Source organism: Sorex araneus, chromosome X (assembly GCF_027595985.1).
Source record: "Sorex araneus isolate mSorAra2 chromosome X, mSorAra2.pri, whole genome shotgun sequence".
Classification (NCBI taxonomy): domain Eukaryota; kingdom Metazoa; phylum Chordata; class Mammalia; order Eulipotyphla; family Soricidae; genus Sorex; species Sorex araneus.
This window is the reverse complement of record NC_073313.1, coordinates 263,697,910-263,719,092: the sequence shown is the minus strand read 5'-3', so window position 1 is coordinate 263,719,092 and position 21,183 is coordinate 263,697,910.

Below are 21,183 nucleotides of genomic sequence, written 5' to 3'. Positions count from 1 at the left end.
CGATCCTGTCTATACACAGCAGCTCGAGAGCACCGAACGTGGACCGTGAGAGAGAGCCATCCAGAGAGCCCTCGAACATACATCCTTCACGCATGGAGTGGGGGTCGGAGGGGGAAGTTCTTCACAGTTCATATCCCACATTCTCTGGTCAATTCTGATTTTACGTGCATCAGACTTTCATTCGCCCTGATCGCAAATATGTTTGCCAACTTAGCCTTGGTCTTAACTTCCTAAATCTCTGATCTCAAACACTGAAAACTTTCTGGGTGATTTAGATGGGGACCACATGAGGGCATTTGCTTTTCCATGGTTACCAGATGGAGCCACACAAATTTCCACTTCCTAAACAAAAGTTCAGTCTCCAGACAGAAAAGTAAGGCGATATACAAGATGACTCAAACTGGGGATGTCACGGCCGGGGAGACAGCTCAATAGGTTGAGTGCAACCTGTGCATGAAGGAGGCCCCGGTTTGATGTCCAGCACTGTGTGGTCCCCCAGCACAGCCAGGAAACACCCCAAGCACTGAGTACTCCCTGAGCATTGCTGGATGTGGTACAAACAAATAAACCCAGGACTTCACTTGGCACTAGAGCTGTAAGAATCCCGATAGCTCACACAATGTGCTGCTTCTAGGTGCCCCTCCTCACCAAAACGATTCATCCTATCCCAAGACTTGGAGAAGATTTGCCCATGAGATTAAGTTGTCACTTGGTATAAGTATCAAGAGGTATATAGTTTAGTCCTGGAAAAGTAATCAGTGGAGGGGCCGGAGCGATAGTACAGTAGGTAGGGCGTTTGCCTTGCACACATCCTACCCTGGTTCAATCCTCAGCATCCCATATGGTCCCTGGGCACTGCCAGGAGTAATTCCTGAGTGCAGAGCCAGGAGGAATCCCTGAGCATTGGGTGTGACCCATAAAAGAAAAAAGGAAAAAAAAAAGGTAATCAGTAACCTTTTGGAATATTTTTAAGTCCAGCATAGGGATAATACAGTGATAGTTGAAAAGAAAATGCAAGGAGTAAGAATCCTGGACCCGAGGGGACATGAGCAACCCTTACCTTACTGGATATGAGCAGTGGTGGGCTTTTCTGCCAAGGAACTGACACTGTCTCTTCTCCAGGGATGTGGAGGCGTTTCCTCAGGAACCTTAGAAGGAATTTCCCCTACCCAGCACCTCACAGAAGGGAGCTGAGTGACTCTAGAGATTCATCCTGGACCCTGGGCCTTTGGGTGTGCTTTTCAGAAGGCTCTCAGTTGTCACAGCGACACACAGTCCAAAGAGCTGCAGGACCTTGGAGAAACTGGGGGCTGTGAGGTGGCCACTTCCTGTTACAACCCTCAGGGCCTTCTGTGCAGGAAGGAAGTGTAGGTGCGGAGGCAGCTTGAGGTATCCCATTGCAAAGACACAGCACCCCTTTTGGGCAGGGCTCTACTTCTCACAGCTTAAAGGGAACCAGGAAAAACATCCTGAGAGAAAGCAAGGAGTCCTCTATGCCTTTTTTTTTTTTAATTATTTGCTTTTTGGGCCACACCCAGCTATGCTCAGGGGTTCCTCCTTGCTCTACATTCAGGAATTACTCCAGGCAGTGCTTGGGGGATCATACGGAAACACGGGAATAGAACTCGGGTCGGGCATGTGCAAGACAAACTCCCTATTCCCCATACTATCTCTCCAGCCCTATCCGTATTTTTAAAAGTTCTTTTGTGTATGTCTTTTAATCACAAACAGATGTTGGATCTTATCAAAAACCTTCTTTGCATCAATTAATATGACCAAATATTTTTTTTTCTTTTTGGGTCACACCCGGCAATGCACAGGGGTTACTCCTGGCTCTGCACTCAGGAATTACTCCTGGCAGTGCTCAAGGGTAATTCCCAGCATATGGGATGCTGGAAATCGAACCTAGGTCAGCCCGTGCAAGGCAAACGCCCTATCCGCTACGCTATTGCTCTAGCCTGACCAAATGATTTTTATCTTCCCTTCTGTACTGTGCGTTAATTGGTTTGCAAATATTCAACCGCCATATGTTGGGCTTAAAGATACCAAAAAGAACCAGCAGCAGCACAGCTGAGGGGAGTGCTGGGAGGAAGGGTGCTGAGATCTGGGGCAGGGAGTGGGTGCGCAGGTGATGGGTGTGGTGTTGAGCTTATGTACATGGGAGACCATCATTAACAACATCATAAATCACAGTACCTCAATTAAAAAAATTAGCCCTACCCTCACATAGGAGAAAATATTCAATATCCAAGCCTGGCCAGGGTTTCAGCGCAGCCCGTCTCGGGAGTTCTCTGATTCTGCCGTAGAAGTGACCACAGTTTCCTAAGAGGCCGGAGAGGCGGTTAGAGGGTTCTGCAAACACGGTCCGGGCCTTTCTGGAAACTCTCTTATTTCCTGTTTGCCAACATGTCATTTTTGTGTTTATTTAAAACGCCGGTGTTAAACTCATCAAGCCGATCAACATGACAAATGTTACGCATCCGCTTCTCCTATAGACAGAGTATGTTTCTTTTTCCAACTTATTGAAGTACTGGCTGTTAGTTGTGAAAAATGGAAGTGCAGGGACGCAGGAAGGAGAAAGGCAGACTCCCCACGTGGCCGTCCCTGAACGCTCGCGCTGTGGGCCCTGTGGGCCGTCCACCCTTTCAGCCTTTGGTCTGTGCCAGGCTGGCTCTCAGGACCATCCTCTCCGCTGGCCCCCCACACCCTCAGTGGAGCAACCTCGCACCTGTGCTGGAATTAACGCCCCCGTTCTCCCTAGGTTCTGCCTTGACCAAACTAAGTCACATGACTTGTTCAGGCCAGTGTCTGGGTCGGCCAAGACAAGCCAATCAGTGCAAAGATTTCCTTTGCACGTGATCACCCCATCCAATCAGAGGAGAGCCCGGAACTCCGAGGAATGACAGGGGGCGGAGACTTCTAGAACCTTCAGTTCTCACCCAGAGTTGTGGCGAGCGTGTTCTTGGAGTGGGTCTTATGGAGTGGTTCTTAACGCCACTAGACAGACCTGCTTTTCTTGAAGCAGATGTTTCAGAAGATGCCTTTTTATTTTTTAAGTACGGGAAAAAATATCAGCGTTTAAAAGCATTTCTGAAACAGATACCAAAAAAATCTGTCTTTTAGAGTTTCTAGTTATATGAATCAGTCAATTTGCTTGTTGAAGTCAGTTTAAGTTTTATATTACATGTAATTGAATGCACCCTAAATGACTCAGGTAGATAGTCTCATGGAAGAAAAGGCTCATAACGCACATAATGTTTATAACTTCAGTTGAAGAATACACTGGAATCTTCTCTCATTCTAGCAGAACTGGCTGAGATGAGAAATGTGTATTAACAGATCCAGTGTGCTTTGTTTTATAGCTTGTATGTTATGAGTACAGCTCAATGTCATCAGTATATTTCATTTTATGTATTAATTTTTATCTTCTTTTAGAGCTTGTAGAAACTTGTGGATTCTCTGCTAGATTCTGAGACAGACCATTTAATATGCATCTCGATATGTTTTTCCCATAAAATAAAGACTTAAATAATTTCATTACACGCATGAACAAAAAAATCTTAAATTTAAACATTTCATCTAAGTTTTAAGTATGCATAGTTTTTGGACAGTAAATGCTCAAATGAGAGACATGGGTAAAAAACAGATGATGAGAAGAGATATTCGTGGTTTGGACATTTCTTTGCATGGAGCCAACTACATTCAGTCCTTTGCACTGCATATGATTCCCTGAACCCCATCAGGGATGAATATAGAGTACTCATCTCTGAATACAGAGCCAGGAGTAAGCCATGAATATTGCTATGGCCCAAAAGTAAATAAATAAAATTATTTTGTAAAGAAGATAATAGGTAGGTAGATGTAGATATATCATTTTCATGCATAGAAAAATCCAAAAGGATGCATAAAAGTTAATAATAGTCATTATTTCCTTCTAAGAATATCAGGTTAGATTCAGAGGTTGAGGAGGGAATGGACAGCTTTTTACATTTATCAGATTTATATTGTTTGTTCTCTTATATTGATACTGAATTCACATATTTGTAAACTTTCAAAATAATATAAAAATTTAAATAATGAATGGGAAAATAAAGTATTCTTTAAAAGTCAATATCTGTGATTTTTCTGATCTGTATTCTAGCTCTGTGGGCAGAATGGAGATACTAGATTAGATGGTTTCCCCTGCAGTGAACAGATAACAGAAACTGAGATGGAATATTCTTGCATATGAAGGAAGCAGAGTATAGACTTAATGGTTGGCTATGTGGGGGGTTTGGTGTGGTCTTGGGGGCCCAGGTCCTTCCTGATTTTTTGCTTTGTCCTTCTCTGATGTTGGCTGTTTCCTTTCACTCTGGATCCTGTTTCAAGAGACCACATGTTTCTGGCATCACCTCGGTCCATTACAACATCCAGAGAAGGCAAGAGGCCTTACTTCCTTTGTCTTCGTAGGACAGAGACACCTTCTCAGAACATCCAGTTCTGGAGTTCCCTCCAGCCTCTGGGCCACAGCTGAATCACACCACTTTCTTGAACCCATCTTGGCAAGAGGAGGGAAACTATATATTTTTTTTTCTTTTTTGGATCACACCCGGCTATGCACAGGGGTTACTTCTGGCTCTGCACTCAGGAATTACCCCTGGCTGAGCTCAGGGGACCATATGGGATGCTGGGAATCGAACCTGGCTCAGCCTCGTGCAAGGCAAATGCCCTACCCGCTGTGCTATTGCTCCAGCCCCATTTTTTGACTTAGACTAATTTTCAGCTAGGAGAGAAAAACATGCAGGAACTTTGCAACACAATAAGCCTTCCTTAAAACTACCGCTCATGAATATATTTATAGGTTAGAAAAAAATTGATATTGACAAAATATTAATTCTTCCCAAAGGGACCTCTACATTCTGGGTGATTCTGTTCAAAACCATAATAGGAGAGTCAGAATGAGAATACAGCAGGTTGGGCATTTGCTCCACACATGATCAATCCTGGTTCAACTTCTGGCACCCCATATGGTCTCCCAAGCCCCGCCAGGAGTGATCCCTGAGTGCAGAGCCAGGAGTCATCCCTGAGCACAGCTGGCTGTGGCAAAAAAACAAAAACGAAAACCAAACAAACAAACATTTTAGGATTCTTTTTACAATACAAATTAACAAGCTATTTCTAAAAGTCCTATGGAAAGGCAAAGTATCTAGAATATTCAAAAACAACTTTGGGTATCTGTCACTGTCACTGTCACTGTCCTCCCGTTGTTCATCAATTTGTTCGAGCGGGTACCAGTAACGTCTCTCAATGTGAGACTTATCGTTACTATTTTTGGCATATCCAATACGCCACTGGTAGCTTGCCGGGCTACTGGGCTCTCCAACAGGGGCAGAGGAATCAAACATGGGTCGGCTGCGTGAAAGGCGAACGCCCTACCGCTGTGCTATTTGGGTATAAAAGAACATTAGGGAAATAACACTAAAAATGTCTAAAATTTACATAAGAAGCATAATAATTGAAAGTGTGAGATTTATATATGTATATACCTAAAGTCCAATGAAACAGTACAGATTCCAGAAATAAGAAAATATATATTGTTAATTACCCAGAAATAAGAAAGTTTGTTAATTATTGGCAAAGATATCAAAGTAAATCCATAGTAAATGCACAATCTTTTTAACATGCAATACAAGAACAATTTATGTAGATTTAAAAAATGAATCTTGACCTGTACTTTGAGTCATAAACAAAATTGAACGTGAATAGATTATACACGTGAGCATAAAACCAACTCTTAGGAGATGAGATATCTTTGAACCTTTGTTAGATAAATATTGCTTGTATATGACACAAATTGCTCAAACCATAAAACAAAACCTTTTTTTGTTATTTTTTCTTTTTGGGTACATCTGGTGATGCTCAGGGGTTAAGTCCTGGCTCTGCACTCAGGAATTACTCCTGGCGGTGCTCGGGGGCCATATGGGATGCTGGGGATTAAACCCGGGTCGGTCGCATCCAAGGCAAATGTACTTCCCACTATACTATCACTCTAGCCCAAGCAAAACTTTCTTTTTCAAAATTAAAACATCTGTCTTTGAACTCTTACAATTTAATATATGAAACCAGAGAGAGAAATTTTTGAAGGGGCAAAGAGACATTTTCTGAAAGAAGACACACTCACGGCCAAGAAGGCATGAAGTAATGCTCATCATCTTCAGCCATTACAAAACACAAATCAAGCCACAGTGGTATACAACTTCATACCCATGGAAGAGTTATAATCAAAAGACAATCACTCGTGCTGGAAATGACATGAAGACTCTGGAAGCCCTGGTGGGACCTAAAAGGATGCTACTATTTTGGAAAACAGTCTCCAATTCCCCAAAAGGCTTAACGTGGAATTGCCACTACACCTCAATTTCAAATCATGCTATACATGTGCCTAAGATCAATGAAACCTTCGTCCCCACAGAAACAGGTACACCAAATATTCATTATGCAGTTATGCATAGTAGTCAAAAACTGATACTAGCCGAATATATCAACTTATGAATAGACAATGTGGAATCGATTTATACAATAGAATATTACTTAGCCATAAGAGGAATGAAGTTTTGATACATGTTACATGTCTGAATCTTGAACACATTGTGGTAAGTGACAAGGGTTAGGTGTATAATTTCATTTACATAAAAAGTCCAGGGTGGACAAATCCATGAAGACAAAAATCAACTTAGTGCTTTCCAAAATCTAGAGAGAGGAGAAAATGGGCATGAGTCATTTTTCCTTGGCACAGGTGCTGAAAATCTTCCAGAGGGATAATGATTGCACATTGAGTGCGTCACTTGTATCACTTGTCATCCCGTTGATCTTCGATTTGCTTGAGCGGGAGCCAGTAACATCTCCATTTTTTCCTGTCGTGTGCTAGTGTAGCCCAATGATATCTGCTCGCTCCAGGAACAGGAAGAGACTCAAACCGTTTGTTCAGGGTTTTGACGAAGAAGTCTGACCATCTCGTTGGTGGGCAGCCACTCGGTCTTTTGACGTCCCGTGGAATCCAGTCATTAACAGCTCTAGTCCAGCGATAGTCTCTGAATCGCATTATTGAGTGTATACCAAAAAGTAATTCAACAGTGCCTTTAAGAGGCTAACTTTATAGTATGTGAGTAATATCTCCACTTTTTAAAAAATGCAGAGAAGTTAAAACTATGGAGACAGAAGTCAAATCAGTTACTATGAAAATTTTTAAAAAATCGTTTGGAATCCCAGGTGTTTCACAAAGTCCCTTACCACATTCAAGCTTGTGACCCCTGGTCACACAGCGACTACACCTCACATGAAGTAAGGGGTGGGAGGGATTTGTAGTTTTTTTTTTTTTTCGAACTTCCCTGAAATCAATTTTTTTTTAAAGGACAAACCAGAGTTTAGCTACCACCGTGTTCTGTGCAAGCACAGATGTCAAATATCAGCCTACTTTATCCTAAGGAAAATGAATCCTTCAAGAGACTGTACATTTTTCTATCTTGAGTTAACTGGCACTGTTTGCTGCCATTGGCCTGTATTAGAATAACCAGAAAATGGAGCACAGAAATGGTCAGCTGAACGCCCAAGGTCACACAATGAGCGCGTGGGAGAGTTAGAATCCAAACTCAGAGCCCCTGATCACACATTGCTCTGCAAAGATGAATAATGCCGACCTGGTTTCTCCCCAGAAAGTCTGCCGGGGACCGTGAGAACAGAGATGAATGACTACAGCACACGCAAGAAAGCAACAGGTGCCGTGGGAAAGAGCCAACCAGCAGATGGCTGGTGGGAGGAGAACTGAGAACAATCTCTGCTTGGTGATAAAACATGGTCACGCTGTCCTTGGGGTGCAGAGAGGACTGGCAGGAGAGGATGAGAGAGACCAGCACCCCGGGGAAAGGAACTGGACACCAGGCACAAAGGGAAGCAAGACCCAAGGTCACATTCAGAACTGCGGGAGGGGGGTAGGGGGGAGAAGAGCAGAGGGGAAGGGAAGGGGAAGGGGAGGAGAGGGGAGGGAAGGGAGAAGGGGAGGGGAGAGGAGGAGGAAAAAGAACACAAAGAAAAGAAAAGATGGAAGGGAAGGGAAGGGAAGGGAAGGGAAGGGAAGGGAAGGGAAGGGAAGGGAAGGGAAGGGAAGGGAAGAGAAGGGAAGGGAAGGGAAGGGAAGGGAAGGGAAGGGAAGGGAAGGGAAGGGAAGGGAAGGGAAGGGAAGGGAAGGGAAGGGAAGGGAAGGGAAGGGAAGGGAAAGGGGAGGGGGATGGGGGAAGAGGGAAGGGGAGGGGAAGGAAAGAGGAAGGGGAAGGGAAGGGAAGGGAAGGGAAGGGAAGGGAAGGGAAGGGAAGGGAAGGGAAGGGAAGAGAAGGGAAGGGAAGGGAAGGGAAGGGAAGGGAAGGGAAGGGAAGGGAAGGGAAGGGAAGGGAAGGGAAGGGAAGGGAAGGGAAGGGAAGGGAAGGGAAGGGAAAGGGGAGGGGGATGGGGGAAGAGGGAAGGGGAGGGGAAGGAAAGAGGAAGGGGAAGGGAAGGGAAGGGAAGGGAAGGGAAGGGAAGGGAAGGGAAGGGAAGGGAAGGGAAGGGAAGGGAAGGGAAGGGAAGGGAAGGGAAGGGAAGGGAAGGGAAGGGAAGGGAAGGGAAGGGAAGGGAAGGGAAGAGAAGGGAAGGGAAGGGAAGGGAAGGGAAGGGAAGGGAAGGGAAGGGAAGGGAAGGGAAGGGAAGGGAAGGGAAGGGAAGGGAAGGGAAGGGAAGGGAAGGGAAGGGAAGGGAAGGGAAGGGAAGGGAAGGGAAGGGAAGGGAAGGGAGAGAAGGGAAGGGAAGGGAAGGGAAGGGAGAGAAGGGAAGGGAGAGAAGGGGAGAAGAGTTTTCTGCCGAGCTCTGCAGACGGTTCTGACACGCTGATCCTCACTGCACTAAAGTCTCATTTAGCAGCTAGAGACTAACCAAGGTTTCCCACTCATTTGCGGCCTAAGCCCCCAAACACAGGTAACTGAGGGCTTGTCAGGGCTTTCGCCATCCTGCCGCCTCTTCTCTTGCCCTGGTCATCTCCGTCCTTATTCACACAATCAGTTGAGACTGCCCTATGGCATGGCGGGGTTTTGTTGCTTTTGCTGTTGTTGCTGTTGTTCTTGAACCACACCTAGTGACACCCAGGAGTTACTCTTGGCTCTGTGCTCAGAGATCTCGGAGCTGTTCAGGAACCATATGGGATGCCAGGGGTCGTACCACAGGAAACCATTCAAAGGTCATTAGGGCACGTTCTTTTCTGTCCAAACCCACTGCCCTCAGCCGAGCTGTCTGCCCAGCGCCCGCTGCACAGAAACGCCAATGGGGGCTGGTGACTGACCAAGACCCTCCGAGAGGTACAGACACATCCAATCCCAGTGCACCAAAGGGAGGCCCAAGAGAGACACTGAGAGCAAAAGAGGCAAAGGAAAGGATGTCTGAGGCAAGGGAACTCCTTATAGCTTTTCCACATTTCCTGAGACCCCATAAACTCCAAAACCAGTGGCTTGGGAAAGTGGAAAAGGAAACGTCGTGAGACTCCCTGTACTTCCTGCAAACGCAAGGTCACGGCAGCACTGTTTGATACTATTGATACTCAGCAAATCAGCTCATAAAGATTCAGTTGCTGGAGGTGGAGCGATAGCACAGCGGGTAGGGTGTTTGCCTTGCACGAGGCTGACCCGGGTTCGATTCCCGGCATCCCATATATGGTCCCCCGAGCACCGCCAGGAGTAATTCCTGAGTGCATGAGCCAGGACTAACCCCTGAGCATCACCGGGTGTGACCCAAAAAGAAAAAAAAAAATTCAGTTGCAAAGTAACCAGAGAGTGTATTGCCTGAGCCCAGCATTGTTGAAGGACTTTTCAAGCCTTTGAAACTCTTCTTGACTTCCAGACACTTCAGTTAGCCACTCTCAAGGACAAAGACACACTCTTACCAAGTCATGCAGCTATTTTTTTTCTAAATAATTCCGGAAGATTCCACTGCTGTTCCCTGTCACCCATCTCTTTCATCTCTAGGTCATCCCTCACTCTTTATCTTCCAGGATGCTAGAGTGCTACCCTCCTTGGAGTGCAGAACAATGAACAATGTTTTTTTTTTTGTGTGTGTTAGTTTGTTTTATTTTTTTTTAAAGAAAGCCCCTTTATTGGTCCTGTCAATTCAGGACCAACTGTCCCAAGGCCCCTGTGGTGCGGAACTGCTATCACACAGGGTTGGGAGGGCTGAGTCCAGCCACAGACAGCAGGAATCCGGTCGGATCAGGTCTGATCCCAGAACTGGCATGCCAAGTGCTGTGCCCACTCGACTTCTTCTCTCAGCTCTGCTGCTTCAGAAACCAGAAAGAAGGCAGCCTCCTGGGCTTCATAAGGACGCAGTTCTCAGCTTCCCAGTGCTGGCCTTTGGCTCTCCCTATCTGTTGAAATCATCAGTAACCCTTGAGCATAACCCAGTGTGGCCCAAAATCAAAAAGAGAAAAAGAAAACCAGGGAGAAAGACCCAGGATCAAGAGCATGAGGGAGCCCCGAGCCTAGCAGCATTGCTGCCGGCGGCTAAGGGGAGAAATCCTCTCTGAATGTCACCTGATTGACAGGTAACACGCACGCCTTGGAGGCGTCAGTCTGGTGCAGTGACTGACGGCTGGCTACAGTGTGAAAGGATCACAATTATTTAGATAGCAGTCATCAGTGCACAGAATTGCATCTTTCCTTGTGATGAGGAGGTTTACCGGCTGGAGCAATAGCACAGCGAGTAGGGCGTTTGCCTTGCACACAGACGACCCAGGTTTGATTCTTCCGTCCCTCTCAGAGAGCCCAGCAAGCTACCGAGAGTATCCCGCCCACATGGCAGAGCCTGGCAAACTCCCCGTGGCATATTCGATATGCCAAAAACAGTAACAACAAGTCTCACAATGGAGGATGTGGGGAGAAAGGGACCCTTCTTCACTGCTGGTGGGAATGCCGACTGGTTCAGCCCTTCTGGAAAACAATTTGGACGACTCTCAAAAAATTAGATATTGAATTCCCATTTGACCCAGCAATACCACTGCTGGGAATATATCCCAGAGAGGCAAAAAAGTACAATCGAAACAACATCTGCACATGTATGTTCATCGCAGCACTGTTTACAATAGCCAGAATCTGGAAAAAACCCGAATGCCCCAGAACGGATGACTGGTTGAGGAAACTTTGGTACATCTATACAATGGAATACTATGCAGCTGTTAGAAAAAAGGAGGTCAAGAATTTTGTAGTTAAGTGGATGGGCATGAAAAGTTTCATGCTGAGTGAAATGAGTCAGAAAGAGAGAGACAGACATAGAAAGATTGCACTCATCTATGGTATATAGAATAACAGAGTGGGAGACTAACACCCAAGAACTGTAGAAATAAGTACCAGGAGGTTGACTCCATGGCTTCGAGGCTGGCCTCACGTTCCGGGGAAAGGTCAACTCAGAGAAGCGATCACCAACTACATTGTAGTCGAAGGCCATGTGGGGGAAGGGAGTTGCGGGCTGAATGAGGGCTAGAGACTGAGCACAGCGGCCACTCAACACCTTTATTGCAAACCACAACAGCTAATTAGAGAGAGAAAACAGAAGGGAATGCCTTGCCACAGTGGCAGGGTGGGGTGGGGGGGAGATGGGATTGGGGAGGGTGGGAGGGACACTGGGTTTACGGGTGGTGGAGAATGGGCACTGGTGAAGGGATGGGTTCCCAAACTTTGTATGAGGGAAGTATAAGCACAAAAGTGTATAAATCTGTAACTGTACCCTCACGGTGATTCTCTAATTAAAAATAAATAAATTAAAAAAAAAAGTCTCACAATGGAGACGTTACTGGTGCCCGATCGAGCAAATCGATGAACAATGGGACGACAGTGCTACAGAGGAGGTTTAAGAGCTGCGCTCTCAGCGACTTTCAGATAGAAATACGATCTTCTAAGATACGACACCATGCCATGTATCACATTCTCAGAACTTATTCGTCTAAGTGTGTGCCCTTTGACCTCCTCACCAATTTTGCCCCTAGCCTCTGGCAAAACGCTATCGCCACTGAGTATATAGACTCTCTGTCTCTGGGAGCTTGTGTTTTGTTTTGCTTTGCTTTGTTTTGTTTGGGAGCACCCAGCAATGCTCAGGTTTGACTCTTGGCTCTGTCTCAGAGGACCATGTGCAGGGTACTGGGCCAGGGATCAAACCCAGGTGGCTTTGTGCTAAAAATTAAACAGGGGCCAGCACTATCTCTCCGGGCTCTGCTGCAGTTGTTGTTTTTAATGTTCCACATGCAATTAAGATCACGGTGTTTGTATTTCCCTCCCTGACTGATGTCACCGATAACGCCCTCAAACTCAGTCCAGGTTGTTGCAAACGGAGAATTGCCTTATTATATTCGTCTGTGTGTTTATCTGTGCTCAGTGCCTTTTCTTTATAGCCATCCTACTTTACTTGCATGTCTTGGCCATAGTAAGCTGCAGTGAAATTGTAAGAAATATAAAGGTGCAGGTAGCTTTTTGGAAAAGTTACTTGTCTTCTGTTTTGAGGAGTTTGGGACCACATCCATCGAGTACTCAGGGCTCACTCCAGCAATGCTCAGGAGACGGCAGAGTCCAGGGGCTCAGTCCTGGAGGTGATTCCTGGGCGGGCTGAATGCAAGTCTGCAGTTTAACTCCTGTACAGAGCTCTCATCCCAAAGTCATATTTTTATTCTTTTTCTTTTCTTTTCTTTCTTTCTTTCTTTCTTTCTTTCTTTCTTTCTTTCTTTCTTTCTTTCTTTCTTTCTTTCTTTCTTTCTTTCTTTCTTTCTTTCTTTCTTTCTTTCTTTCTTTCTTCTTTCATTCTTTTCTTTTTTTCTTTCTTCCTTTTTTCTTTCATTCCTTCCTTCCTTACTTCTTTCTTCCTTCCTTCCTTCCTTCCTCTCTTGCTGTTTCTTTCATTCTTTTCCTTCCTTCTTTCCTCTCTCACTCTTTCTTTTTCTTTCTCTCTTCCTCTCTCTCTTTCTTTCTTTTTCTTTCTTTTCCTTCATTCCTTCCTCTCTTTCTTTCTCTCTTTTTCTTTCTTTCTTTCTTTCTTTCTTTCTTTCTTTCTTTCTTTCTTTCTTTCTTTCTTTCTTTCTTTCTTTCTTTCTTTCTTTCTTTCTTTCTTTCTTCCTTTTTCTTTCCCTTTCTTTCTTTCTTTCTTTCTTTCTTTCTTTCTTTCTTTCTTTCTTTCTTTCTTTCTTTCTTTCTTTCTTTCTTTCTTTCTTTCTTTCTTTCTTTCTTTCTTTCTTTCTTCCTTGGTTCTGTTTTTTGGTTTTTGAGCCACACCTGGAGGTGCTCAGGGCTTTAATGTTTACTCAGGATCGCTTCTGGGGCACTATCTGTGGTGGTGGGGATGGAACCCAGGAGCACCACATGCAAGCAAGTGTCATTACCTACTGAAATATCACTCCCGCCTTGTGGTCTGTCTTATGCAGAGAAATATCCAACAGCAGAATTACTGGGTTATACAGTAGTTGTACTTTTAATTTGGAGGTGGGGTGAGGGATCAGCCTCCCAGGCACTATTCAGGGGGCTTAGGGTGTCTCTGCCCAGAGTACTTGGCCAACAATACTTCATAGTTCAATGCTCGGGCCTAGTGATGCTAGTGGCCTCCGGGTTATACCTAGAGGTACTCATGGGCCAATGTGCACTGGGGGCTGGACTTGGGGTCTTGCATGTGGAGGGCATGTGCCCCTGCCCTCAAGTTATCTCCTGGCCCCTGTAGATTTTCTATTTTGAAGAACCTCAAAGGCGGTTCTCAGAGTGATACGACAATGTAATTCGTATTGACAGTGTCCAAGGAGTCTCTCCTCAGACTCCCCCAAGGTTGTGGTTCTGTGTCTTGTGGCTGACAACCAATCTCTGAGCTGCGATGTGCTAACTCCTTGCTTCAGTGGCACTTCTCTGGTGATGAGTGGAGTTGGGTACTGTTTTACACTTCTCCCGTGTGTCTTCTTTAGGAAGATCTTTCTTTGTTTCTTCTGCCCATTTTCAATTGGATTGTTTGCTTTTTCCCTTCTGCAATGTATGAGTTCTTTATATATTTCAAATATGAAGTCACATGCCCTTTAGATAAATGATTTACAAATATGTTGTCGGAGTCTACAGGTCATCTTTCATTTTGTTGTACTTGCTTGTCTTCCTTTCCATTTTGTTAGTTCCATATTTTTGTTGTTGGTAGGGGTGTGTTGCAATATTCAGGGGTCATCCACTTGGTTGCAGTGCTTACTGGGGATCGCACATTATCTTCAATGATTACTAATAATTTCATAAAAGTCAAAAATAATTCATACACTGAACCAACAAAACTACAATGTGAACCCCATAACCAACTAGTATCTCTCTAAAGATATAAAGATGCATGTGTAAGAAAGTATTTCATTTCCAAATTAGTGTTAGGACTGTTTTGTTTTCTTTTTTATATGTATTGCAAACCATAATGCCCAAAAGGAAGAAAGGAGGAAGAGATAGAGACAGACAGAAGAAAAGTCCCTGACATAGAGGCAGGCTAGGATGGGAGGAGTGGGGGAAGGGAGTGGTGGGAGGGAAACGGGGGATATTGGTGGTAGAAAATGTGGAGGGGTGGGTGATGGAACATTGTATGATTGAAACCGGATCACGAACAGCTTTGGAACTGAGTATCTCACAGTGATTCAATAAAAAATAAAGTAAAATAAAATTTAAATAAAGCACTGGTATTTTTAGAACTTCTATTCTTACAAAAATCATGCTCCTACATGAAGATATTGGTTTTTTTTAAATCAAAAAGGAAAAATGTAAGAAACTTGAAAGACTAATATAAAAAGAGAAGGAGAAAAGAAATGTGTTGCTGATTTGACTGTCCACTCATCCTTAGTAAGAGTTTTGACTCTGAAATCACTGTCCATCCCTGCCGTCGGGTTTGCAGGCTCATTTATATTTATTGCGGAGCAGTATTTCCTGTTTCACATTTTATTTTTCCATTCATCAGTTGATAAACATTCGAGTTGGTTCCACTTTTTGACTTCTGAATAGTGCTGCTAGGAACATTTGTGGACAATGGGTTTTCATTCCTCTTGAGCATTTATCTAGAAATGGAACTGATGGGCCACAGAATATCCACATTTAAGGGAACTTGAGGACTTTGAAAGGGACTGAAACGGGGATTAAGGTGCTTGTCTTGCAGGCAGCAAATACCAGTTCCATTCTCTGGGACCCCACAGGGACCCCTGAACATCACCAGGAGGGACCTCTGAGCACAGAATCAGGAGTAAATTTTGAGCACAATTGGGTTTGGCCCCCAAAGCACAAATTAACATTAAAAAAAAAATAAAAGGAAGTTAGTGAACGACTTTGTAAAAATAAAATAAAATTTAAAAATAAATTAAAGGGAGTTAAAGAAATTTTTTAGGAGCTGCAAAACCATTTTCGAAGCCACAGTGTCTGCAAAAGAACTGGATGGCCTCCAAGAGTTTGATAGGAGAGCACCCCGTCCCTCGCCCCCGTCCCTCGCCCCCGTCTCTCACTTGAAGTCAAAAGTGAAGCGTGATTGGGCTCAGCCAGGAGGGCAGGTGGGACCCAGCGGTTGGCCAAGCTGCGGATGCGAAGGGAAAGTTCTTGGAGGACGTTAAAAGGGCGACTCCAGGAGCCACAAACACGCTCACAGCCAAGAGCCTTATCGGCCCAGAGTCTGCGCGCCTGCAGGAGTCTCAGCCCAATCAAGGCATCCCCTTCACTCGGGGCGCCCCAGAGTACGGCCCCCGTTCCTCACTTCTGCCAGGCGGTGGAGGCGGGGGAGGGGGCGTGGGAGCCGCAGAAGGCGGCCCACCAGGGCTCCCAGTGCCAGGGATGCGGCCTGCTGGGGAGAAGGACCTTCGAGGTCAGATCCACCCTGGTCCCCGCGCTGCCCTGAAGGCGGTCCCGGATGTCCAGGGCCCCGCAGAGCCTTTGGTGGTGCCTCATACCCAGGCTCAGAGAAGAGGGGCCTTCCCAAGCTGTCTGCCCTCAGCACCCCCGCAGGCCCGAGCTGGGTCTGAGATGACGTGGGGTTCCTGTCTGCAGAAGGAATGTCTGCTCTGCAGGGGAGCAGACAGTCAGCTGGGCTCTCCAGCTTTATTAAGAAACACGATTCAGCGGCCAGAGAGGTAGCTCAGGGGTTAGGGCACTTGCAGTGGGTGCAGCCAGCCCTGGTTTCATTCGAGGCACCATGTAATGGTTCCTTGAGCTCCACCAGGAGTGACTCCTAAGCACAGAACCAGGAGTAAGCCCAGGCCCCAAAACCTCCCCCTTCAGAGAAATAAATTTCATAAGCTGTCACTGGGGTCGAGGAATAGGGGTCACCATTCTAAATGACATTGGGAGACTTATGATTCATGAGAATATTCAATATTCACCATACGCAAAACTACCCACGTGGGCAGTTCAGGAGTCCATCTAGTTCCTTGCTGGTTACTTGAAGGGGTTCGCCACTTACTACAGGAAGGGACCGAAGAGAACTGGATGCATAGGTGGAGGCTAGAATCCAGGGATAAAACTTGACCTGATGAGAAGTCTTGTCTCATGGATAAACAGAGGGAGGGAAGTGGTTTTTTGAGATAGAATATCTGCTGATGAGGAAACGGTGAACTTTGTTGCAATGACACGGGGGGGGGGGGGGGATCTAGACTAAGATATAAGCTGGCTCCAACAGCTGCAGGGCTCCAAAGGAGGGATTCCAATTATGAAGGAGGTTTCTATTTGTGAGTAAGTGATTTGGAATAGCATCACGTGCTCCAGAAACACCCACCTTTCCCCAGAGGATGACCAATGCCTGCAGCCAAATTCACAGCTGTCTTTTTGTGGTTGTGTTTGTGGTGCTGGGGATCTAAGCCAGGGCCTTCACCTGCAAGACAAGTCCTTTATTGCTGAACCCCGGGCCCCATTGCCATTTTGGAAGAGACTCTCTCAGCAACGTGGGCCTTCAGCAACCTTCAGCCAATCAACATCGAGGTAGGATCTCCTGCGCTGTCTTAAGGGCTCACACCACAGTTCCTATCGGACCTCCTGTTTGTGGCTGCACCATCCCTGTGAGGCTTGCTTCTGGCTGGCATCACTGGACCTATTCCAGAATAGGGGGTAGAGCTCCTCCCACCGGGCGAGTCCCAGCAGACCCCATTCTTGACCTGCGCCCTCTGAAGGACCCTCTCCACGGCTCCTTCCTGACCTCTGTTCTCTGCCCCACCAGCTTCATTCCTCAGCATCTTCCAGGGGCCTTAACTAAAAAACTCTCCGCAGCACAAGAACAGCACCACCAAGCCCAAGGAGGGAAAACAACAGCCCCAAAGACATAAACAACACCAGCAAATCCTCAGACAGTGCCTTTGGTGACACTATGATGAAGAAGTTCAACTAGTGCAAAGAAACGATTGCTCAGGTAGTCAGCAAAGCACAAGAAACTATGAGAGTTGAAATGGAAGAAAAGAAGAACATGGTAGGTGGTATAAAAATAAGTCAATAGAAGCTCCGAACAGCAGAACAACAGCAGCTGAACAAAAGATGAAGGCGCTCCAAGATGAGAAGGGAGAAATGACTGGGAAGCAGCAGAATGTGGGAAACAGTCTGAAAAGAAACAAGCAACATCCCAGGAAACTGTGGGATGAGTCAAGAGGAGCAATGCAAGATTCACTGGCGTCCCCGAAGAACAGGAAGGCACATGTGATGAATAAACAATAGTTAGAGAAAACATCAGTAAAAATTTCCCAGAGGATTACAGGCACTGACATCCAAGAGGCTCGAAGGGTCCCGGGGAAAATAGATTCAATTAGGAAAACTCCAAGACACGTTATATTCAAAATGACAAAATCCAAAGATAGAGACAGAGTATTGAATGCAGCAGGATCAAAAACGGAACTTACATAGTGGCTGGAGTGATAGCACAGCAGGTAGGGCATTTGCCTTGCACGCGGCCAACCCAGGTTCAATTCTCAGCATCCCATATGGTCCCCTGAGCACCGCCAGGATAATTCCTGAGTGCAGAGCCAGGAATGACCCCTGTGCATTGCCGGGTGTGACCAAAAAAGCAAAAAAAAAAAAAAAAAAAGAACTTACATACAAAGGAAAGCTCCTAAGATGTACAGCAGATCTATCAAATTAGACTCTACAAGCCAGAAGAGTATGGAAGGATACAGTACAAAAACTCAGCGAAATAAGCACCTCACCCAGAACACTCTAACCAGCTAGATTATCACTCAGATTTGAAGGAAATATACAGATATTTATGAACAGGCAACAGTTTAGGACATTAATAGCCTTGAAACCAGTTTTACAAGAAGCATCCTGTGAGCAACTTTAAAGGACAGGAGAAACTTCACTTCGTGTGACATTGAATATGGCACTAACCGTGTACATGGTTGTCCTCTACTAGATTAAGAAAGGTGAAAAGCATATAGCAATTCATCATCACAAATGGAACTTTAATTGATTTATTTTCTGATAATTTTATTTGCCATTCCTTTAAAACTTGGGGACTGGATAATAGGAAATAAATGTGTCCTGTGCCTGCCAAGAGGGCCGGGAGAGAACCTGGAGATATTGGTTCAGGGGAGAGGACACTGGTGGGGGGATTGGTGTTGGAATATTGTGTGCCCGTAACAACTCTCTTTTAAACAACTTTCTATATCACAGTGTCTCAATGAATGTTCCTAAAAAATAAGTAAGTAGAAAAATAGGGCACAATCTGACCTGGATGAGCTTCACACCTGAGCATCTCAACAAAGGCAGAAAGAGAAGAAATGGTGACGTCAGCTCTGGACACCCACACCCTGTGGACGCTCACTCCCACCAGCCACAGCAGGCCCCCCTCAAGCTGTACCTGAAGCCCATTTGTTTTGCACACACAGGAACAGGTTCCCATGGACTCCGGCTGGAGGGAGGGTTTGCTCTTTGCAGGAAAGGGAACATCAGTCCGCTCCGCGGCTTAGTTTTCCTGGAATAGAACCGGCCCTCAAAGAAATAAATGTCAGGAGAAGATAAATAGTGAAGTAAATATGCAAATATTTATGTAGGTAAATATGAGAGAGGGACCGGGAGGGAGTCGGGGTTGTTTAAGAATCAAAAGAGAGGGGCTGGAGCGATAGCACAGCGGGGAGGGCATTTGCCTTGCACATGGCCAACCCGGGTTCGATTCCCAGCATCCCATATGGTCCCCTGAGGCACCGCCAGGGGTAATTCCTGAGTGCAGAGCCAGGAGTGACCCCTGTGCATCACCGGGTGTGACCCAAAAAGCAAAAAAAAAAAAGAATCAAAACAGATATGAAGTAAAAAATGAAGTGAAATTTATCAGTTACGCAAGCGGGGGTGGGGGGTGGGGGTGGGAGGTATACTGGGGTTTTTGGTGGTGGAATATGGGCACTGGTGAAGGGATGGGTGTTTGAGCATTGTATAACTGAGACATAAGCCTGAGAACTTTGTAACTTTCCCTTTCCACCACATGGTGATTCAATAAAATAAATAATTAAAAAAAAGAATCAAAAGAGAGGGGCTGGAGCGATAGCACAGTGGGTAGGGTGTTTGCCTTGCATGCAGCAGATCCAGGTTCAATTCCCAGCTTCCCATATGGTCCCCCGAGCACCGCCAGGAGTAATTCCTGATGCATGAGCCAGGAGTAACCCCTGTGCATCGCTGGGTGTGATCCAAAAAAAAAAAAAAGCCAAAAAACCCCCCCAAAAACCCCAACAAAGAATCAAAAGAGAACACAGGCTTTTCCGGAGGGAGTAGAGTACACACCTACGCCTGCAGCTGAGGTGCGGGCTGGCGCCCCCAGAGCCTTTAGAAAGCTGGTTTGATAGTAGGGAGCTGAGGTTCTTGGCTTACAGAGAACTTATCTGGATGTTGTCATAGGAAAAAGCCTGGGACTCCTGATGACGCTTTTTATTTTTTTATCATCTTATCACTTAACTTTCAGATTCTCTTGAAGGTTCTCTCCAGAGAGGCTCACCCTTCCCCAAAGAGTTCAGGATTCGCATCTCCAGAGGATGCGCTCCTTATCCTCTGGGCTACAATGGGGCTGGCGACTACAAAACTGCTTCTTGGTTTTATTACTTCCAGGAAAAAAAAAAATCACGGTCAGCCTCTGCTCCCCAGGAAGGAGCTTCTGGGATGCAGATGAACCAGTTGGCTGGTCTGTGGGGTGAGTGGGGGGTTGTCAGGGGCACAGGAAAAGTCTGGAACTATCTCCCTGAGATGAAGTTGATACATCATGCTAAAACTCAGCCAACTATTCATTTATTTTATTTATTTATTTTTTTAAAAAACAGTATTTTATTGAAATATATGAAACTGGAGAAACAGACCAAGAAGTAGGGCATTTGTCTATCTTTTATAAGTACTTACTGGTTAATTTTGTTTTTAAATTAAAAAAAAATGTGTTTGTTTTTTTTTAAATGTGAGACACTGCGTTCCAATGCACCCTCCCCTGAGTATCCGCTTCTCCCTGGGAATGAAAAGGGGGTGCCAGGTGCCCAGGAATGGAAAGAAAGAAAGAAAGAAAGAAAGAAAGAAGAAAGAAGAAGAAAGAAAGAAAGAAAAGAAAGAAAGAAAGAAAGAAAGAAAGAAAGAAAGAAAGAAGAGAAAGAGAGAGAAAGAGAGAAAGAAAGAAAGAAAGAAAGAAAGAAAGAAAGAAAGAAAGAAAAGAAAGAAAGAAAGAAAGAAAGAAAGAAAGAAAGAAAAGAGAAAGAAAAGGAAAGAAAGAAGGAAAGGAGAGAAAAGGAAAGGAAGAAGAAAGGAAAGGAAGAAGAAAGAAAAGAAAGAAAGAAAGAAAAAAGGAAGGAAGAAAGAAAAGGAAGGAAGGAAGGAAGGAAGAAAGAAAGAAAGAAAGGAGGGAAGGAAGGAGAGAGAAAGAGAGAGAGAGAAAGAAAGGAAGAGAGAGAGAGAGAAAGAAAGAAAGGAAGAAAGGAAGGAAGGAAGGAAGGAAGGAAGGAGAGAAAGGAGGGAAGGAGGGAAGGAAGGAAGGAAGGAAGGAAGGAAGGAAGGAAGGAAGGAAGGAAGGAAGGAGAGAGAGAAAGAGAGAGAAAGAGAGAGAGAAAGAGAGAGAAAGAGAAAGAAAGGAAGGAAGGAAGGGAGGAAGGAAGGAAGGAAGGAAGGAAGGAAGGAGAGAGAGAAAGAGAGAGAAAGAGAGAGAAAGAGAAAGAAAGGAAGGAAGGAAGGAAGG